Here is a 6982-nt window from a genome sequence, read left to right on the forward strand (position 1 = left end):
ATAGATAAATTAGAAGCACTTGATAAGACCAGTTATTTAAAGGAGCAAATAAAGGTCGATAAATTAATTGGTTGTTCAGCCAACTGCAGCAGTTAAAGTGAAGCACTTAAGTGCCGCCTATTGTAGTACAATAAGCATCTTTTTGCTTCATTTAAAGACCTCACAGCCTGAGGAAAGAAGCTTCTGGCCTGACGTGATGTTGTACATGTAATGGTGGGATGGTAGAAGGTCAAACATCCCAGTGGCAGGATGACCAGAGAGATCCTTTGTTATCCGAGTTGCACTAGCTAAGAGTCTGGATTTGTAAATAGTTTCCAAGACTGGACGGTTGCATCCGATAGTCCTGCTGGCAGAGTGAACCACGTTTCTCAGAGATTTTTTGTCTTTCACAGTGAGATTGCCAAACCACACAGTGATAGAACTGGTGGGTAAAAGAATGGTTCTGTTCTGGGTGAATTCCCGTAGTCTCCGTAAAAAGAAAAGACGCTGGCGAGCTTTCTTAACCACACTATTGTGTTTGAATGCCAGCTGAGGTCAGTGGAGAGGGTCACTCCCAAGAATTTACATTCATCAACAATTTGTACCTTGAATTATGAATGACAACAGGTTGTTTGTTCCTGCTTCTGCTGAAGTCAATGATCAGTTTACAAGTCTTTGAAGTGTTTAACTCAAGATTATTCTCTTGACTCCAACAAACCACGTTTTCTACTTCTGCTCGATGATGCGATTCATCGTTGGATCTGATCAGACCAATGATAGTGGTGTCATCAGCACATTTAACAAGCATATTTTTAGAAGACGCTGCAACACTGTCAGAGGCATACAAGGTAAAAAGCAGAGGACTTGAAATACAACCCTGTGGGGCACCAGTACTCACAGAAAGTTCTTCAGAAACACTGTCATTGATTTAGACTTTCTGTGGTCTGCAGGTTAAAAAGATTAAAACTCATTTACAAATGGCCTCATCGAGACCGAGAGATTTTAGATTGTGAACGAGCTTCACAGGAATAAGAGAGTTAAAAACTGAACTAAAATCTATAAAAAGCAATCTTGCATAGCATTTCCCTTTAAAGAATTCAGAGCAAAATAGATCGCATCTTCTGCACTCCTGTTTTGTCTGTTATGCAAACTGAAGAGGGTCGACTGACTCTAGGATCAGGCTTTAGATACAGTCCAACACCAGACGCTCAAAGCTTTTCATTATAACAGACGTTAAAGCCACTGGGGGATAGTCATTGTGGCACGCTACAGGTGTCCTCTTAGGCACTGGAATTATAAATGACTTCTTAAAACTATGTGTGATAGTGTATGAACTCAGTGACATAAAAGTTGTTTACATGACTTAAAAAGTTTGGATTTCAAGGATGGATGAATAATCAGACATCTCAGTTTAAGAGGGTGCTGTAAGATTGACTCAAAAGCAGAAAACCTATTCAGATTGTGAAATGAACAACTTTAAAATCTGGATCTTTGGCTGTATTGTAATGAAGCTGCAATAACATTGCTCTATAATTACTGAGTTCAAAACATGTGCTGCCATCTAGAGGACAGTTTTGTTATCTACAGTATTTCTAAACTCAAAGAAGCACATTCTGAATGTCAGGATTCAAAGTCCTGAACTGTTCTAAAGTTTGTGATTCATCTTTACACTCAGACTTTAAAATCAACTGTTTAGTGATTTTTTTAAAATATATATATTTTCTGTTATTTCTAAGTATAAAATGTTTTATTGTCCTGGCTCTAAAATAAAATGAATTGGACCTTTTTCTATAAAATCATTTGTCATATTAGTCTTCCAATGTTTCTGTCATGAATAAAATGTGAAGTAAAATCATGTTATTTAATTTTTTAATTCTTTTAGAAGGATTTCATCAAACGCATCATCTCCAGTGTTCAGTGTTCCAGGAAGATCTTAACTGTGACTGTTGCTCTTTTCAGCAGCTCTGCAGGACAGAGACTCTCTGGTTGATGCACAAACCAAACTATTTACAAAACATGAAGGAGAAAACATCACTGTTAGATCTAAATTTTGGTTTCCTGGTCAAAAGAAGCTGCTGCCATGGCATTAAATATGAACATATATTTCTTAAATCGAATATTCTTAGACTCAGGTTGGTGCAGATATGAGTTACATATGAGGATTATTTCAAACAAAATAAAACTTCAACATAGTCGTCACAGACAGTGAGTTTGATCCCAAAATCAAGAAAATATGTCTCTATGATAATGTGTGTTCTCCGATTCCTTTTTCTGTCAGTCTGTCAGTGTCAGCCAGCTGTTAATTTGTTCTTCAGGTCTGCAGCTGTCGGTCCGTCTGGTTCTGGTGGGCGTCATCTTTATTTCTTCAGCCGCTTTAGGGATTTTCTTCAAGATTAGAAGATCCAAACAAAATAAAGGTGATCTCATTCTTAATATTTAGTCGTTAAATGCTGTATTATTTTATTTAACTATATTTCTAATGAAATGCAGTTTTTATATTAAACCTGGTCTTGAGGTAGACATATTTTTTTTAATCTTTATTCTTATGTAATGTAGACATTTTTATTTATATTAACAGAAAAATTTTTATTTTTTCAATTAGACAGACTTATTTAAAGAAGTTTAATACTTGTGTTCTAAATGAAAGAACTTGAATAAACATGTGAACATCTTAACACATGTAACATGTAAATTTGTTGTTGAGAGAATGAAAGAACAGAAAAGGGAAAAGAAAGGATCAGAATATCTACTCCTCTGTTGAATTTAAGATTTGAAAACTGTTTATTTCAAGAATTAACAAAAAAGTGAAACTAAACAAAACAAACAAATACAAAATCAAAAACACTAAAACAGCTGCAACAAATCAAGAGAGATAAATGTTATTAAGAGGAACAATTATCAGTATATTGATATTGCAGGACAGGAAAGGGGAACAGTAAAGAAGGTGAGGAAAACCTCATTTCTAGAATATCTTTTTTATTTACTCAGAACACTTACAGTTCTTTCTCATTTTGCTTTTCGGGAGAATTTTCTTTCAGTTATCATCAACTCAGAAAAAAACTGTTTTAATCTGTTGTGTTTTAAAGTGGAGGTGAAATCATGTGTACGAACTGATCAAACTGATACAAACACATTTATTACTGTAATTATATTGATGTTTCAATGTAAACAGGATGATATCAATCATTACACAATTACAAATATATAAGTTGAAATTTTATTTGTAAGTTTGTGTTGTAAAATTAAAAAAATATATTTTTTCCTGTATTTTTATTGACTTTTATTTCTGAATCAGTTTCTGTAAAATGTTCTTTGTTTTTTTTTTCAGGACCTTCAGTAGAAACGCAGCATTTCTCCGTCACACAGGTGAGTCTGAATCTGTGTGAATTATTCATTCTGTTAAAAGCAGCTGATCAATACAACACTAACTCCTCTGTAGGACCTCCAGGACCAGGAGGAGATCAGGGAGGAGGACAGAAACAGAAGAACATCTGTCGAGATATCTGCTGAATATGCCAATGTAAAATACAGCAGAGTAAATGAGCACTGAGACCATCACAGCAGAAAGACCCTTGATGTTACAAACAGCCGGCACGTCAAATAATGAAAACAAAATGTCATAAAGTGCTTAACCAGACGTCTATGTGTGACGACTTGGGGATGAGAATGTGTTGACGTACAGATTAGCCCATCAGCAGACGTCCCATCCAAAATCTGGGAGTTATCTTTGATAGCTGTTTTAAATTTGAGAAACAGACTGACAATGTTGACAAAATGAGCTTTTATCACTTGTACCTTTTAGCTAAAGCTGAACCTTCCCTGAGCCGCAGTGATCTAGAAACATCCATCCATGATCACCTCCCGCATAGATTACTGTAATTCTCTGTACTTTGGTGTCACTCTGCGATCACTCAACCATCTCCAGTTAGTCCAGAACGCCGGCCTTCAGCTCTGGAATAGTATTCCAGCAGAACTGTGCATGACGTCAGACCTGAACAGTTTAAATGTTATTTAAAAAAACACCTTTTTAGAATGGCGTTTAATGCTTAGTAGTTGGTGGCATTTTATTTGTTTTATTGTGTTCTTATTTATCTTTTAAGTATTTTATTGCAGACTGCTTTTGTAATTTTATGCAGATTTTATATTTTGTTCTTTATTTGTCTATTTTTTAAACTTTCTTCCCTCTTTTTATCGTGGAGCACTTTGATGTGCTGTAAGGAGTTGTAAGGTGTGATATAAATAAAGTTCATTCATCCATGTATTCATTCCATTCTAAAGAGTGGTTGTGACTAAGGCCAGGTTTAGACTCTAAAGCGATTTATAATCACTCCAGTCGGATTGGTCTCTAGGCCATCCGAGTGGAATCACCCCGACGCCTGCTGATGACATCATTCACAACTGGAATTTTACGCCAATCTGGTTCAATTTGGATCACGGAAACTGGATTTATTTTGAGTAATTAGAGTACCTTAAGATGGAGAACACTTTCCGGAAAAAATATATCATTTTATCACTTTATTAATAAAGTTTAGAAATACTGAACTTGACCCACAGAGAGAGGTAGAGAGAATGGACAACTAGACAAAAAATAGAGCATGTTACTGGAAAGTTTTATCTTATATTTCATATCTTGAGCACTAGAGAGAGCAGTTCGCCTGTTTTTGTCCTTTTTTTACCTCTGTATTGACTGTTTCTGCTCAGTGGATGAACACACCACTTCCTTCTCTGCCTCATTATGCATCTGTGTGCAGACATACACTCTATGGTGCAGACACAGCAAGTGTGATCAAGATGTCCTTAATGTTTGCTTTTAAAAGAAGTTTAGAGTTCAACACAGATGACCTGACTGATTAAAATGTTTCTTTTCAGTCACAGTTTTTAGACGAATGCAGAAGCTGAAACCACAAGGTCCACTCCACCTTCCTGTGTACTGCGTTTGTATTTAACACCTTCTAACTCAACTTCTGCTTTCACATTCTTCTGCTGCTTTGAGGTGTGCAGCTGCTTCCTGTCAGTAGCAGAGCGAGTTTTATCCGATTAAGAGAGAAAAATGATCAATTATCCTAAAAACACAGAACAGTTGTGAAAAAAAGATCTTTCCAAACATCTGTTGGTCTGTGAATCATGGTCTGAAGAAGAAGAAATAAAAAACATCACTTTAGCATTAAGTAACAACCTCTACGTTTAGCACATCAGAGGCTTTGATGGTGATCAGACACATACCAGTGTGTGGCAAAAGCGGACAGTTTAACACATATTTTTAAGGTTAATTTTCAGGGCTGGTTGTTTGTCTCTCTTCAAAATGTCACAATCTTCTGTTCTTACAAAAACTTCTGCATTTTTTGATATTTTTTTCACATATTGTAACTGTTTGAAACACTTGTGTCTGATGAAGATGTCTGGATGATACATGTTTGTTCCAACGTATTAACTGTTAAATTGGAACTTTTCTTTTGCTAGTTTTCCTGTTTTAAGCAAATTCAAAGGTTAAAATAGTAATCTTGATGATTAATTTGTTGTTCATATTTGGATAAAAAAAAGTTGAGAAAATCCATGTTTCAACATCATCTGCTGAGTGTGTGAAGCAAATAAGGCGCTGTGTAAAAACCTCTGCAGGACCCAGGCGCTCATGTTGCACCATAAACCTAACAGAATGACACAGAAGGTTTAGAAGCTTTGGACAAACTGACCTCATCCTTGTCATGTAAATGATTTCCACAGAAACATCAATTTGTCATTAAACATTCTGACAGTTTTCTTTGAATAACCTGTGGTAGCCTGAAAACCACAGTTTGAATTTTCAAGTCTAGAGAACAGAAACCCATAAACTGAATGATGAACACAACACCTTGTGAGTTCTTTTCCTGTCAAACGTTAACCAGAGTCAATGCGAGAGCCACATCTGACGATCTCTAGAGCAGGCCGTACCTGGAAAGGATGTGGTGTCAAACCGGCCAGCGAAAAAGTGGACAGCAAATCATTTTTTGTTTTATCTTTCAGCAGGTTCTCACACCGTTTTAAAAAAAAGCCAAAAACTCAAACGTCTCAAAAATAAAGTCAAGCTTTCAAAGTTCTAAGCTGAGACTCATGATCAAATGTTATCAAGTCTCAGTTTGCATCATCTAGATATAATTCTTAGAACCATTAAAACATTTTTTCAGCTACATAGAATAAGACAGATTGAAAACACGACACAGGAAGCAGAAAGCTGTACTCTGGTTGTCTGAATATTCTAATCAGATTTGTTTTTCTATACAGCTGTGGTGAAATGCTCGCTTCTTTGTATCAACATCATCATGCGGGTAGCTCGTCTGCTTTGCCTGTCTGAGTCCTGTGTCTTTATCCCTAAATCAAACTCTACACTGTAATGAGATTAACAGGGCTGACGGAGTTATTTATTATTAGTGTATTATTGTTTCCACCAAGGATAACCATAAGCTCAGCTTAATTTTTTGTTTTTTTTCCAGAGCTAAAATAAGTCAAATGAACATTAAGAAAATCATTACAATAAGTGTTTTAGCCAGATTTTTGTTGATTAAAATGAGGAGCATTTGGTTCATTACTTACTTTCTGCTGTTTGCTGGAGCTAAATAGTTGTTACCACCATCAGGGATAAAGCTAAACTTTCTTCAAAAATATGCATAAATACATGTTGTCTAACTTGTATTGTTGTGTAGATCATAACTGGAACCAACTGGATAATGAAGCACTGATGCTACCATAATGGCGCATTCACACCGAAACCAATCCGTGAAGCAGGGGCGTCGTTTCAATGTTAAGTCAATGTACAGACGCAATCTGAGGTCTTGCAGCGTGATTTGGGTGTCGTGTGCGGCGGGTTTTGACCTACCGCTTTGGGGTTCTTTATAGTGAGGAATGAACATTTTAATAGGAAAAAGCTTAAAACGTTGATTTTGGATGGTATATGCTCTTTAAGAAGTTTACATATTCAGACCAGACCTCTATGGTTCTTTTCTAAAACACGACTTTGAGTGGAAGAAGT

At 36.1% G+C, this 6982-nt stretch overlaps 1 long non-coding RNA gene across 2 annotated transcripts in view; it reads left to right on the forward strand.

Moving 5' to 3' along the window:
* The first annotated feature begins 2116 nt into the window (after positions 1–2116).
* Positions 2117–6982, forward strand: part of LOC112159781 — a 40765-nt gene continuing 35899 nt past the window's right edge. The window contains exons 1-3 of one of the 2 annotated variants that reach the window (XR_002921538.2): positions 2117–2396; positions 3308–3345; positions 3419–3501. This is a non-coding gene — a long non-coding RNA (uncharacterized LOC112159781). Of the gene's footprint in view, positions 2397–3307; positions 3346–3418; positions 3502–6982 lie in introns of those variants that run through there. The other variant, XR_004948225.1, reaches the window with a different exon arrangement.

This window comes from Oryzias melastigma, linkage group LG7 (genome assembly GCF_002922805.2).
Source record: "Oryzias melastigma strain HK-1 linkage group LG7, ASM292280v2, whole genome shotgun sequence".
Lineage (NCBI taxonomy): Eukaryota > Metazoa > Chordata > Actinopteri > Beloniformes > Adrianichthyidae > Oryzias > Oryzias melastigma.